Raw genomic sequence first — 16,724 nt, 5'->3', positions numbered from 1 at the left:
CCAAGAAGTTCCCAGGACCATTCAAGATTTTGGAGAAGATAAGTGATCTGACCTACGTTATGGAAACCCCAGGAAGAAGGAAAAGTTGAAGGAAAGTATGTGTTAATCTACTAAAACGAAAACAAGACCGAAGCTTTATAGGTGTGTATGGCGCAAACCATACCATCCACAGAAGATGACAATGGATATGAGGTAGGAGGGGCAAGCAAAGTGAATAATTGTCTATCATTCGGAACTTGGAAGAGAAATTAACTCATTTGAACCATGAGCAACATGAGGAATTAAGCAGAGTAATTAGAAGTTTCCCTGAAATTGCCTTGGATGTCCCAAAACGAACCAACCTGACAAATCATGAGGTACACCTCAAAATAATGGAAAGACCATTAAAAAAAACTCGCTTATTGACTGCCGCCATATCATCGAGAAGTCATGAGAAAAGAAGTGGACTATTTGTTACAAAACTGATTAGCCGAACAAAGTTCTAGCCCTTACAGTTCTCCATACAGTACTTGCTCATGAAAAAACCAGAAGTGTCTTTCAGGATGGTTAGGGATTACCGAAAGTTGAATTCGATCAGTGTGGCCGATAATTATCCATTACCACTCACGACCAACTACTTAATATCGGACAAGCGAGATTCCTCTTCAAGATGGACTGGTTAAAAGGCTATATATTTAGGAACCACCACTACCAGCAATGAACCACTAGTTCAAGAATTCTAGGAGACGACTGGTAGAGCAAAACAAGCAATGGGCATGGTAAAAATAGTTTGGAGGTAGTCAAATATTGGTTCACAGCAAACCCCAAATATACATTTGACTTGTAAGATAGATATTAACTTATAGCCACTAGTTGTGGTACAGCAAGTAATGCAAAATTTCTTGCCTTTGAGAATAAAACATTAAGAAGTATTTTGAGTCAAATGGAAGCAGCATATAACAAATGCGGCAATTCGTAAAGTGGCAGGAGTGCCCAATGTGAATATAGCTAAAACTGTCAAGATGGAACTGGATGAGGCATATTTTAAGAAGGGAGGATGGGTTAGTCCAGGATGTTCGTGAATGGAAGGAGTTCTACAGGAGAGAATGTGGTAGACAAAGAGAAACGTTGCTGATAGGTTGCAGGGAGGTTTTTCCTGAGAATTTGGTTGAGCTCAGATGGAACAGGGAAGAGGCATATGGAGTGAATGCATTGAGGTCCTATGCATCTCGTGGGTGCCAGAGAATTATGACATGTTTGGGCATGAGATGTGGTAATTCAAGTAATATGTCTTGTATGCAGTAGTTTATTTGTAGGCTACAATTTTAGTTTTATACTTATTTTTTTCTTTAAGAAAATTTGTGTTTTGAATTTGTAGGTAAGCATTACATGATTTAAATATAGTTACCTTCTTGAAAGGGAGGAAAAGTTCAAAGTCTTAGTAATGCTCTTGAAGGACTTTTTATTACGGATGGTGTAGCTAAGAAAAGTAGTGTCTTTTTAATAATATAAAACTCAAGCCACGCTTGGAATGTTATTAGTTTATAAAAGGGAATATATATATGTGTATCAGAAGTGTTTCGAATTGGTTAATATCATCACTTACCCGAGTGAGGTAGTTAGTAATGCGACTCACTTCAACAAGTCATTATAAAGCATACAATTTCAATAACTAGTATGTACTTAATATGAGTCTTAAGGTCTCCCATGGCTCAAATGATATGGAGAACAGGGCTTCCATACTGTCGGTGCCTGTCAGGTAAATAATCCCTCCCCCTTCCTTGAATAGATCATGTGCCATCTGGAGAGGTAAATTATAGGGCAACTCGAGAAAAATCTAGTATTTTCTAAGGCTGAAAAACTTGGGCATTGAGAATATTTGCATTATATAACTCATGGGTATATGGTATCAAAATACAGTATTGTTAAAATGGGTTTGGCAACATTTTTATATACAGTACTTTAAATAGTGACATTCTAAATCATTTATTTGGTTAATTATTGCTTAAACTTTAATCAAATTTGTTTTATGCTGTAGTGGATTAATTGTTAAGTATACTAGACTTATATTAATGTTTTCGTTGTAGGTACAGGAGATGAAAAGGATATCAGGAGTCAAATAGATTCTCGTTGAGGAATTGATTTTGACATGATCATTTTATTGAAATGAAGCTTAGCAAGTGTCTCAGTCAAGTTACTGTTATGATGCAAAATGTAAGTCAAGATTCAAAATTTAAACTGGAAATTTCTAGTTCATGACCAGTTAGTCTTTCTCATATCTTATTTCTCTCTCTCACATATTACTAAGGGGTAATTAGATGTAATACTCAATCAGTGCACGAATCATCGTATATTGGATGAAATAAGTTTATTTTACAATGTCTCGCATCCAGCTTTCTCTCTCGCTTGCTCCTTTTTTCTCCAGATTTTTTTTACCAAACTAGAAATAAGGCTGTAAGACTAAATTTTGGGTTATTTTAGAGTATGGTCAAGCACACTATTTTTTTTATAATTCTTACTGTATAATGAATTAGCCTTTTGACTAAGTGATATCTTGCATAACTGAATGAATTGATTCTGGATAACTTTAATTACCCATTTATATAAAAGTTGACTGTGTACGGTCCATACTTAAGGATTTTTATTGACAACTCTTAACACCCAGTTTATACCTGTATCAAAAACAAACTCTAATGTTTTCAATTGATTTTATTTTTAGGTCGATGGTGATTGATATACAGCATTCTTGGGAAAAAAAAGATTTTGATTAAGGCAAATCCCAATAGCTGAAAGGTCCAGGAAATTGAAATTAAGGCAAATAATTTACCTGCTCCAGGTCCAGTTATTAAAGTGTAGAGCAAGGAAATATTGATAATGATTTAGGCCAATATATAAATTGCCTATCATCTTAATGTAATTAATGAAGCTAGTCGGCCACACAATGACATCTTGGGGAACAAGAAGTACTGTAGCAGAGGTTGGTTGCTGAATCATTATCATCTTTATGTAAGACTGTTGGCAACACAACGCCATCTCAAACAAAAACTGGAACAGCATCGTCCTTTATCTTTATGCAAGTTATTGAAGAATGTCAGGCACACAATATCTCGGAGATCAAGTATCTCGGAGATCAAGTACGGGAGTAAAGGCTAGTAGCTGAATCATCCATTATCGTTATGTTTATTGAAGAACCTTGGCCACACAATTACATCTCTGGGGAAAAAGTATTGGAGCAGAGTAGATGAATCGTCCATCATTATGTAATTTATTATGTGTTGGTCCCACAATGACATCTTGGAGAACAAGTATTGGGGCACAGAGGCTGGTTGCTGTGTCCATTATCTTTACACAAGTTATTGAACGTCAGCCAAACAACAACACCTCGGAAAACAAATACTAGAGCAGACTTGTAAGTTATTGAAGATTACTGGCGACACAATCACATCTCGGAGAACAAGTATTGGAGCAGAGACTGGTTGCTGAATTACCCATTATCTTTCTGTAAGACCATCGGGCACACCATGACATCTTTGAGAATCAAGTACTTGAGCAGAGGCACTACTTCCTAAATCGTTCATCATCTTTCTGTAAGTATTTGAGGAAGGTTGGCCCCATAATGACATCTCGAACAATTATCTTCATGTAAGACCGTCGGGCACACAATGACATCTTGGTGCCGAGATGCTGCTTCCTAAATCATCCATTATCTTCATGCAAGTTACTGATGTACATTGGGCACACACCATTTCGGATATTTACTGGAACAGAGGCTGGTAGCTGAATCGTCCAATATCTTTGTTTATTGAAGAACCTTGGCCACATAATGACATCTCGGAGAAAAAGTATTTGCGCAGAGCAGCTGGTTGCTAGATCATCCATTATCTGCAAAGCACCTCGCCAACACATTTACATATCGGAGAGAAAAAGTACTGTAGCAGAGGTTGGTAGCTGAATTGTCAATTAGTCTATTGAAGAACTTTGGCCACATGATAACATCTCGGAGAACAAAACAAGGACTGGAGCTGAATCATCCATTATCTTTATGTAGAAAGATTAGCCACAATGATGATAACTTGGAGAACAAATACTGGAGAAGAGAAGCTGGTTGTTGTTGATTTGTCCATATCTTTATGCAACAAGTTATTGATTCATGGTGGCTACATAATGACATTTCGGAGAACAAGTCCTGGTGCAGGGGTTGGTTCCTAAATCACCCACTAACATCATGAAGTTATTGAAGAACATCAGCCACACAACACCTCTGAGAACAAATATTGGAGCAGATTTGTCCATATCTATATGTTACTGAAGAATGTCGAGTACACACTGGAACATAGCTGAATTATCTTTGTTTATTGAAGAACTTTGGCCACACAATAATATCCCTGAGAACAAGGATTGGAGCTGTATCATCCATATCTTACGTAGAAAGATCAGCCACATAATAACAACTCGGGAAACAGGTACCGGAGTAGAGGTTGGTTGCTGATATGTCCATTATATTTATGCAAGTGGCTACATAATGACATAACACTGGAGCTGAATCGTCCATTATCTTTATGCCAAAGTTCTTGAAGAGGGTCTGGTACAGAGGTTGGTAGCTGTATCGACCATCATGTTTTTAAAAGTTTTATCTGTAAATATCAACAACCTGTTCATAAAATAATATAGAATATTAAAGAAAATAAACTTTCTGCACTTTTTGTTTGATGTTAAATGTAAAAACTACATTAGCAGACCTTTTTGGCTTTTCAAATTTAAGAATTTTTAAACTTTAAATAATACTAAACTTGACATTTGAAAACTTGAGACACCCGAGGAACTACTAGAATATTTAAAATGAGGCACAATTAAATAATTTTTGAATTCAAACTTGCGTGTATAATACACACACAATGCATAAGTTGTCTTAAGTTTAGGATTGTGTAAATTTTAAACTGTCAGTCTCCAGATGCCTCAGATGCCTTGAATGTTTTTTAATCTCACATTATTAACCTGTGGAATTTGAAAATTTAAACAATAATGTTCAACATTTTAAAATTTAATTCAGAATTAGATAAATTAACCGCTATATATCCTCATTACCTCTGTAACACTTCAATGAAGTATTGAGGCTCGAAGTTCTTTACAAACATTTTAAAATTGGAGCATCTGTGGAATTTTAAAATTTTCAAACTATCAGCAGAACTAACCATCATCGTTTTTAAAACTAAAGATATTAAAAGACCCTAATTTTATCTTATAACCCCCCATTCAAACATTTCAAACCTTAAGCACCTGTGGATGTTATATACTGTAAAACTAACTTCTTAAAGTTTTGGAAACAGTGGAATGTCGTATTTTAAAATCATACTAGATTACATATAAACACTTAAGTTCAAGCCACCTGGGGACAGTGAATAAAACCATTAGAACTAACTAGATCTCAACACTAAAATATTTTTATTATTCAAGGCACCTGATCTTATATAAAATATAACTATATTTCAATGTTACTGTACTTTTGACAAACTAACTTTAGGCACCTTTTGGAATGTTGACTATTAGAAACAACTACATTAAACATATCTCAACACAAAATTTAAAACATTTTAAAACTGGAGGCACCTGCAGATTTTGCAAATTTAAAAGCAGATTTAGAACTACTGTAACTATATCTCAATACTACCTTAATTTTTTTTAGAATTTAAGGCACCAGTGGGATGTGAAACTGCTTTAGAACTATGATGACTACACTAAACCCAATCCTTGAAAAAATTTTCAAACTTGATGCACATTTGGAATATGGAAAATTTATAAATTATCTCCATATTTCTTCAAAAACATTTTAAAACTTAGGCTCTGGTAGAATGTGATAATTGAAAAAACACAGAACTCACTATTTCAATACCCCTTTTCACAGTTTTGAAACTTATCGTATCTTTGGAATGCGATATTTTAAAAAGATTACATCTTAACACTAAAAATTCAAGGCACTTGAGGACTGTGACAATTTAAAAACCGCTAGAACTAACTAGATCTCAACACGTTTATGAAAATATTCTAAAACTTGAGGCACCTGTGGAATGTGATAATTTAAAAATCATTTGAGCTGACTAGACCTCAACACTAATTTATTTTTTTTTTAATTTGATTTAAGGCACCCGAGAAATGTAAAACTATTCTAAAATAGAACTATATCAAAACTACTTTGAGGTCTTCTGATTATATTAACAATTTAACTTCTTTAAAAATAGCATAACTTGTGGCACCATTAGAATGTGATAATTCAAAAATAGATTTAGTACTGTATAATGATGCACTTCTGAATTGTCAATTTCAAAAAAAGAAATATTCAAATCCTATTTGAAAATCTATTTTTGGTAATAGTATATAGTATCAAGAATACTGTACTGTATTATAAATCTTTCAGAGAACTACAGTATATATATAGCTGAGGAATCAGTTTTAAATTAAGTAATTTCTAAAATAATTTAAAATCAGTATTTCAGAACATGTATGCTATTAGATATGTAACCTAGTCTTTTTAAAATATCACTTTCCATTGATACCCTTTGTAAGGAATTGTTGTGATCTAGTTAATTTTAAAGTTTTTGAAATATAACATTCCAGAGGTGCTCAAGTTTTAAAATGTTTTCAAAGGAGTATTAAGATAGCAGTAGGGTCTTTCAAATTATCTTATTCTAAATATGCCTCAACATTTTCCTAGCACAGTGCTCTAAAATTTCTAATCTTTAAAAAGATGTAAATGCATATAGAAGTAACTAACATGTACAGAAGTTTACATAAAATTACTGCATTTATATAGTAAATATTTACAGTAAACAGTTTGTCGGGTATAGCCAATTTTGGGGGTAATTTGGCCAATTGAATGTGTAAAGAATTAATACCCTAGAGTCACTTCTTATCCTTGTCAGTAATAATTTTCAAAGAGAATAAAGCAGTGTCTACAACTTAGTGAACATCAGTTGGGTTAATATTGTACCTGTTAGGTTGTCCAAATATGGTTTACGAATTGATACTTGGGGGAGGGAGGAGGGCCCAAGTCTTCTCTCCACTTGCTCAAGATTTCCAGTTTTAATCTTCATGTAGTTTGAGATATGTCAGACTTACCCTCGTTGAACTTCAATGACTCCTGGTGAAACCTGCCAATGACACCAACAATACTCTTTGAAAAGCAATCTTTGACTACAATGTGGCCCTAAAATTCTAGATATGAACAGAGATTTTATACTTGAAATGCATTTGAATTATGAAAAATTATAATCAGTCTTATTGCTTTTATAAAAGGCCAATTGTACCAGGATGAAGAATAAAAATTTTGTATATAATAGTATCATTCAATGAACCTTACGTTTTAGAAATCTTCCCACATTCTTAGGTTTTAAACATAACAGGACAGTTTAATTCTTTGTGCAATTCATTAATACTAACAATGTAAGAAACCACTGTTTTATGGTTGGTGCACATTTCATTAAAAAAAAAAAAAATTCATTTCAATAATTTCTGTGTATCTAATATTTCCTACACATTAAAATTGGAGAGCCTTAGAAAATTAAAGTAACATGTTAGTATCATATGTTAGAGATTAACTATACAGTATACTTCCTTGTAAAGAATATTGAAGATAACATGCCAAATATCCTAATTTTTTTTTATAAAGTTAATCATTTCAATAATCACTTACGACTCAAAGTTTACATCTTGAAGTAAGAGCTGCTCAGCCTTACAATTAAGAATCACAATCACATCCAATTCCTCCCATTCTCCACAACATGAGATCTCCATATGATGAAGAGATGTCAGCACCTCATGTGAATACCGTACTAATCTAGTGATTGCACTGAAGCCTTTTATAATCCTACTACATTGACACACTAAAAGCATAACCCAAAACAACAATCAACAGTGAAGTAGGTGGGAGATTGATCTCTCACTTACGCAAGTACTGATATTATCCAATTTTTACTAATAATTAAAATGATTTCAATGACATTAGTGATTTACATTGCTACATTCCCCAGGGTACTCAATCCATGGTAATATGAACATTACTAATATAAAACAATGAATGAAAAACTATAGAGTCTATGATAAAGCAAAGTACTCTAACTCATTACATTTCCTTTGAAAAATTTACAATTTAAGCTTATGATATACTGTACTAAGGAATGCATTATATAAGTAGGTAGCTAGTGCTGTTAGTGGACTTGATGTGGTGCACTCTCCAAGTTAAGGATTTTTCTCTTTACTCTAGTTGCCCCTGGTTGCTGAATAGCCTTGTAGACCCCTGTGTCACACTATGTAGTCCTAATTCTAAAATCCAATCCCATTCAATAGGAACAGGTCAAGGGACAAACATCTCTTCATATAACTCTATAAAGAAGACCCCATATGTCTGAGTTTGCATTTGGAATTAATTAAAAGGCTTTGATTTCTGTTAAAAACCATACAGTACACAAAAAATGGCAATTATAAAGTAAAACAACCATTGAGTGTACTTTATACTAAGTGAAGACTTCAAAACAATTGCACAATAAAGTAGACTGAACTTATGTTACTCAACTGCTAAAATAACTTTCTTTAAAGATAAATTCATGCAATTAATTGAGGTGGCCACCCTTCTAATACTGTGCACTTACTTTTAACATAGAAAGACAAACTTCATCTAAATGTACATGAGCATAAAGAATTAAGACTACCTATGGAAAATGACAGGTTTTGTAGGATGGCAAAATTCCGGAAAACATTCTAAACTTTCCCTGAAAACCAGCTGCTTTCTTTGAATAAATGGCAACTAAGTATTGTAAAGAGAGATTAATAAAATGTAGAAATCATCCAACCTTACAGCCTTCATACCTCTAAACTGTGACAATAAGGAAATTATCTTGCAATGAGACAGCTTGCAATTTCTCATCCCTTCAGTCAAGGCGACAGGCAAAGACAGCTTCAACTGTTAGCTACTTAAAACAAATTTTACTAATAGGTTCATAAATTGGACCTCTTAAGAACTGCATTACCTGAATACTTTTTGGCGTGTCTCAAGGGATGGAGGAATTCCTATACTTCCACAAATTAAAGTAGGCTAAGTATTCCACTGCTGTTGATAAAAAATATTGGTGCTAGGATTGACATATACAGCATCTAGAAAACCCTTTTGTTCTGAGTGAAGAGTGGACAGTCAACAGGAAATTAGCTGAAGCATGTGAGGTCTACATACAAATGATGTTAATGCAGCAGCTTTAAAAATTTCAACATGCAAGACAAGATCAGAATAATGAAAGGTAAGGAAAATGCTGTACATCTCTCCTTTAATGAGGAAGTCAGCTATGAAGAATGAACAACATCCTGAATCAACTCATGCACAGAAAAGAAATGTTGTGTCCATATGACTCAGAAATGGAAATGCAAGTCAAAATTGCTTGTACGCCTGAAATACCAGAATGAACAATAATACAATATTGTAAACATGTTTAGTTAATATCAGCAATTTTGAAGTCTGTGCCAGGCTTATCAGTGTGTATGCCCAAAATCCTAACATCTCTGACTTCTCTACTTGGATTCCTGTTATCTATACCAAAACTTCTAAATTTATTTGGTTTTACTTTGAAAAAAAAAAAAAAAAAACTTGGTAACAATGCCAGCACTATTGGTGAAAATAACAGCATTATTGGTGAAAATCCCAAGACTGTTGATGAAAATGCCAGCATCATAAGAAAAGGTACATCAGAGATGGTGGTGTCAAAGTAAAAGCTATACAGTAGTGCCAATGCCCAAAGGTTTGCTCTTGGAGCCCATGCTGAAGATACCAGAATTAATATACACATTAGCAAGTTATTTGTCAGATGCCATTGATATGAGCCGATATGAGTTTATCTACTTTGGCAAATAACTTGATTTTGCCAAGTTGACAGTGGCTAGATATAGAAGATGGAGGAAATTTAATCAACAAGTTTCATCACAACTAAATATTTAGACTCCGCTAGTGTATGAGCCTGTCAGTAAGTCTTCAGCATCTTAGAAAACCCTATGGATGCCAGCACAATAGGTGCCATGATCATGCAAGTCATGTTGCTGATCAGGAACAAATAATGGTAAAGAGAACTAAAAGCCTGAAGGGGACTCTGGGTTTCTCTTCATCTTGGCAACATTAATAACACCAACAAAAACTTCCTCACCAGAATCATTGCTCAAAACATTACCTTTAGCAGGCCTGGTCATTACAAGATCAACAGGGCTTGGTTAAGTCACAGATTAAATATAATCATGTGCATGAAGTTTTAGAACAGATTAAACAGTTCAAGCATTTGATTCATGAATTTTGGCTATAAAGTCCTGTGCTGGGGTATCCAGCATTTGTATGTGATTTTATCATTTTGATGATTTCAGAGTATTTCTGCTGACTGATGAATTCAATGTAAACAAAATTCACTCACTTTCCATAACTATTGCTTGACCTAATGATGGCATGAGTGAACCCAACAAAAAACAATACAGCTGAAACTTGGTCAGAATTGTAAAAGCGTTCTTTTCCTCCTTACTATGCCTTCTTTCTTTTACTGAGTTTAAGAAGCTAATAATAAAAATAAGTATACATGGGTAAGAGTGGCAAATGGAAGAGTAGTAGAAAGGGCATTAATGGATTATGTGTTGATAACTAAAAGAATGTTTGGAAGATTGAAAAACGTGCACGTGTTTAGGGGTATGACTAACGGTATGTCTGATCAGTTTTTGGTGGAAGGAAAATTAGTTGTAGCAAAAGAATGGGGGAATAGAGTAGGTGGATGTAAAAGAGAGGTAGTGAGGGTTGAAGAGCTAATAAAACCGGGGGTAAAAAGTAAATATCAGGAAAGGTTGAAAATGATATATGACGAAGTGAAAGTAAGAGAAACTGGCAATTTAGAGGAGGAGTGGAAGTTAATAAAAGAAAATTTTGTTGGGATTGCAAGTGATGTGTGTGGAAAGAAGGTTGTAGGAGGCAGCATGAGGAAGGGCAGTGAATGGTGGAATGAAGGAGTGAAGGTAAAAGTGAAAGAGAAAAAGAGGGCTTTTGAAGAATGGCTGTAGAGTAATAGTATGGAGAAGTATGAAAAATATAAAGAGAAAAATGTGGAAGTAAAGCGCAAGGTACGTGAGGCAAAGAGGGCAGCTGACCTGAGGTGGGGTCAGGGATTGGGTCATTCATATGAAAAGAATAAGAAGTAGTTTTGGAAAGAAGTGAAGAGAGTAAGGAAGGCTGGCTCAAGAATTGAAGAGACAGTGAAAGATGGAAATGGAAGGTTGTTAAAAGGAGAGGAGGCAAGGAAAAGATGGGCGGAATATTTTGAAAGTTTACTGAATGTTGAGGATAATAGGGAGGCAGAAATAATTGCTGTTGCAGGTGTTGAGGTGCCAGTGATGGGAGATGAGAATGAAAGAGATTACAATAGATTAAGTGAGGAGAGCACTAGATGAAACGAGAGTAGGAAAAGCGTCTGGTATGGATGGTGTGAGAGCCGAGATGTTGAAGGAGGGGGGTGTGACTGTACTTGAATGGTTGGTGAGATTGTTTAATATGTGTTTTGTGTTGTCAATGGTACCAGTAGATTGGGTTTGTGCATGTATTGTACCACTATATAAGGGTAAGGGAGATGTGCATGAGTGTTGTAATTCAAGAGGTATTAGTTTGTTAAGCGTAGTTGGAAAAGTGTATTGGTAGAGTAATGATTATTAGGATCAAGGATAAAACACAGAATGCAATCTTAAAAATCCAGGGTGGTTTTAGAAGAGGTAGGGGTTATATGAATCAGATTTTTATGTATGTTGCGTTTATGGATCTGGAGAAAGCGTATTATAGAGTTGATAGGGAAGCAATGTGGAATGTGATGAGGTTATATGGAGTTGGTGGAAGGTTGTTGCAAGCAGTGAAAAGTTTCTACAAAGGTAGTAAAGCATGTGTTAGGATAGGAAATGAAGTGAGTGATTGGTTTCCGGTGAGAGTGGGGCTGAGACAGGGATGTGTGATGTCGCCGTGGTTGTTTAACTTGTATGTTGATGGAGTGGTGAGAGAGGTGAATGCTCGAGTGCTTGGACGAGGATTAAAACTGGTAGATGAGAAAGACTAAGAATGGGAGGTAAATCAGTTTTTGTTTGCGGATGATACTGTACTGGTTGCAGACACAGAAGAGAAGCTTGGACGATTAGCGACAGAATTTGGAAGTGTGTGAGAGAGGGAAGTTGAGAGTTAATGTGGGTAAGAGTAAGGTTATGAGATGTACGAGAAGGGAAGGTGGTGCAAGGTTAAATGTCATGTTGAATGGAGAGTTACTTGAGGAGGTGGATCAGTTTAAGTACTTGGGGTCTGTTGTTGCAGCAAATGGTGGAGTGGAAGCAGATGTACGTCAGAGAGTCAATGAAGGTTGCAAAGTGTTGGGGGCAGTTAAGGGAGTAGTAAAAAATAGAGATTTGGGCATGAATGTAAAGAGAGTTCTATATGAGAAAGTGATTGTACCAACTGTGATGTATGGATCGGAGTTGTGGGGAATGAAATTGATGGAGAGACAGAAATTGAATGTGTTTGAGATGAAGTGTCTGAGGAGTATGGCTGGTGTATCTCGAGTAGATAGGGTTAGGAACGAAGTGGTGAGGGTGAGAACGGGTGTAAGAAATGAGTTAGCAGCTAGAGTGGATATGAATGTGTTGAGGTGGTTTGGCCATGTTGAGAGAATGGAAAATGGCTGTCTGCTAAAGAAGGTGATGAATGCAAGAGTTGATGGGAGAAGTACAAGAGGAAGGCCAAGGTTTGGGTGGATGGATGGAGTGAAGGAAGCTCTGGGTGATAGGAGGATAGATGTGAGCGAGGCAAGAGAGCGTGCTAGAAATAGGAATGAATGGCGAGCGATTGTGACGCAGTTCCGGTAGGCCCTGCTGCTGCCTCCGATGCCTTAGATGACCGCGGAGGTAGCAGCAGTAGGGGACTCAGCATTATGAAGCTTCATCTGTGGTGGATAATGTGGGAGGGTGGGCTGTGACACCCTAGCAGTACCAGCTGAACTCGGTTGAGTCCCTTGCTAGGCTGGGAGGAACGTAGAGAGTAGAGATCCCCTTTTTGTTTTTGTTTCTTTGTTGATGTCGGCTACCCCCCAAAATTGGGGGAAGTGCCTGGGTATAAGTATGTAAGAAGCTAATCTACCGTTCTATCATTAGAAATGAGAGGAAATTCATCACACCCACTCCATATAGTGCACTGGTTACCCTACATACCCAGCAAAAGAAGTGAGGATCCTAAGTTGCTGGTAAAGTACTTTGACTTACACCTGGAGCTCTATAGTAATTTCAGGAAATTGTTCATGAACTAAAATCCAAAAAACAAATTCAAGTGATTTGAGGCACAAAAATAGTAAAAGAAAAGGCAAAATGAAAACTGGTGTGATTTGCCCCTTGGCTCAACAAGATTCTCAAGGCTTTGGTGTCCCCAGTAGAACAACCCAGTGAACACCCAGGAACCTGATATTCACTATAAATAGATTTACTTCTGTAACAAATAGGTTAGATTGGTTGTGGTTGTCTTTTACACCTCATAAGGTTGAGAGGCTCTTGCTTATATCAAAGAGTCCCAGGTAAAAGTTATCAAAAAACTTTCATTGCTAAAAGCATGCACGTAAGTATTGACCAAATTTTAGCCAACCATGTTAGAAAACCTTACTCCCTCCTAATAACTAGCCTTTAACTCATGCTTTTATTAATATGCTACAAATACTTTCCTTTTGAACAACACTCAAGTTTATATATGCTCTTTACATTTATATAATGCATAAAGTTCAACCAATGATCCTTTAATTTTCTGCAGCAGTCTTTAAACTGAATTAAGGATTCTCATCTTAATTCTATCATATTCTACAATAAAGCTATCAATTCAGTTCAACCAACTTTGTCTTTGCTCGCTTATTCTCAATGAAAGCGCTTTTATGCCTGTTAAGTAAATAGATATGTCCACTAAGAATGTTAAAAATTATACGCTTCCATTTAAACAATATTCTGGCCCAAAATCGATGTAAAAAAAGGTACAGTATTTAATATTTTATGAAATATCTGCCTTGTAAAATTCCTAACATTACTGAAGATTTAAACAAACCTTTAAAGTCATATGTGAGGAGTGATGGGTAATTTATGAGGACCCACTGCCCTTAAAAAGGTTATACAAGGCCTGTCTAAAAAGTATCCGACCTTTATTTTTCCCGTGCGAAATAGAGAAGATAGCGTGGCACCACTCTGCACAGTGAAGGAAGACACCTTCATGTGCATGCATGAATTTTTTCACCACCATCCAGCCCATATGTTGCTGCCTGTCGGTCGCTGAGTGAGGTGCTACACAACGTTTCTGTCGGATTACCGATTCTCTCAAGATGACTGAACGTGTTGAGCAAAGATACTGCATCAAATTTTGTCAAAAGCTTGGTGATTCTCAAAGCGAAACTATTCGTAAGATTCAGCAGGTGTTTGGAGAAAATCCGATGGGTGTAACACAAATTAAGGAGTGGTTCAACTGATTCAAAAGTGGCCGCACATCAGCAGAGAGTGAACAGTGTTCTGGCAGGCCCCAAACTGCTCGGAGTGCAGCTGTTGTTGAGAGGGTGCGAAATTTGGTGATGACAGATCGTCGTTCAACCGTGCGGGAGATTGCCCAAGAGGTTGGAGAGAGTAAAGATTCCGCACATGCAATTTTGCGTGATGATTTGAACATGCACAGAGTGGCTGCGAAATTTTTGCCCTGGTAATTGTCGCCGAAACAAAAGGACCTCCGTTTTCAAGTTGCAAAGGACCTTCTGGACACTGCCAACACTGATCCTCAGTTTCTGAACACCGTGATAACTGGAGATGAGTCATGGGTGTACGGGTACGACCCAGAAACAAAAAGACAGTCGTCGCAATGGAAGCATCCCGAGTCTCCAAGGCCGAAAAAAGCGCGACAGGTGCCAAGCAAAATGAAGGTGATGCTGACTGTCTTCTTTGATATCCGTGGAATTGTGCATCACGAATACACACTGCAAGGACAACCAGTGACAAAGGAGTACTATCAAGATGTTCTCCGGCGTCTCCGTGACGCAGTTCGGCACAAAAGGCCAGACATGTGGACGGCGAGAAATTGGCAGCTGCATCACGAAAACCCCCCCGCAAACTCATCCCAATTGATCCAACATTTTTTGGCCAAACATAAAATTCCAGTCGTTCGCCAACCTCCCTACTCTCCAGACATGGCTCCTTGCGACTTCTGGTTGTTTCCAAAATTGTAGACGCCACTGAAAGGATCCCGTTTTGAGAGTAGAGAAGAGATAAGGCGGAACGCGACGGCGAAGATGAACACCATTCCAAAAGAAGACTTCCAGAGGTGTTTCCAGCAGTGGATGGATCGGTGGGATAAGTATGTGCAAGCATAAGGGGCCTACTTTGAAGGGGATTAGGGTCCAAATCCTGTCAGGTATGTGAAATATTTTTTCTGGCATAAGGTCGGATACTTTTTAGACAGGCCTCGTATTTGTAGCGTCCTCGTATTACAGTACGGTACATCCATTTCCTTTATGCAAGATAATGGCCATTTTATCCTCTGAAAGCTTTACAAAACTCAACCAGTTTCATAGGCTGTGCAACCAAATGCTTGCACCTTTCCCTTCTTTCAATATGCCTTCTTAATTTTATATATTCTACAATCTGTCACATGCACAATACTGGATATTACTCTTCTCTTTCTCCTCTTGGAAATTTTCATTTTATTACTTTATTCTGTGCCTTGTTACTTCATCCACCTTTCTTTTTCTAAATTTCAGTACATAATTATCTAAAAAATGATTGCTTATGCTTAAAGAGAATTAGTACATAGTACTGTACACTGCAAATCAAATTATTGGTTTATGACCAACTGATTTTTATCAACATACATTATTTTCCTATTTTGGTTATTTTCCATGCTTAGTCTAAAATGTTGGGCCACCTAACTCTTATCTAGACCAAAAATAAATTTCAAGTTTTCTTTCAAGGTTTTTTAGTTCTTTCTTGAAATATACATACAAACAGCTTTACATCTAATTTCAAATGGCTTTATATAAAATTCCTAAAATATTTGTAATTAGTCAGTTTGTGCACCTCAAGGGATGGCATTATCAGCACTTAAAATGCTATTAATATCAGTATCAAAAGCAACCATCTACTTTCTATATTGTCCCTCCCACTACCAACTCTCTCATGTTCTCTCTTAAATCATACATACATACATATACCAAAGGCACTTCCCCCAATTTTGGGGGGTAGCCGTCATCAACAAGAAACGAAACAAAAAAGGGGACCTCTACTCTCTACGTTCCTCCAGCCTAACCAGGGACTCAACCGAGTTCAGCTGGTACTGCTAGGGTGCCACAGCCCAACCTCCCACATTTCCACCACAGATGAAGCTTCATACTGCTGAGTCCCCTACTGCTGCTACCTCCGCGGTCATCTAAGGCACCGGAGGAAGCAGCAGGGCCTACCGGAACTGCGTCACAATCGCTCGCCATTCATTCCTATTTCTGCACGCTCTCTTGCCTCTCTCACATCTATCCTCCTATCACCCAGAGCTTTCTTCACACCATCCATCCACCCAAACCTTGGCCTTCCTCTTGTACTTCTCCCATCAACTCTTGCATTCATCACCTTCTTTAGCAGAGCCATTCTCCATTCTCTCAACATGGCCAAACCACCTCAACACATTCATATCCACTCTAGCCGCTAACTCA

The sequence above is a fragment of the Palaemon carinicauda genome, chromosome 14 (genome assembly GCF_036898095.1).
Source record: "Palaemon carinicauda isolate YSFRI2023 chromosome 14, ASM3689809v2, whole genome shotgun sequence".
Classification (NCBI taxonomy): domain Eukaryota; kingdom Metazoa; phylum Arthropoda; class Malacostraca; order Decapoda; family Palaemonidae; genus Palaemon; species Palaemon carinicauda.
The sequence above is the reverse complement of the archived record's forward strand: the minus strand, read 5'-3'. Positions refer to the sequence as shown.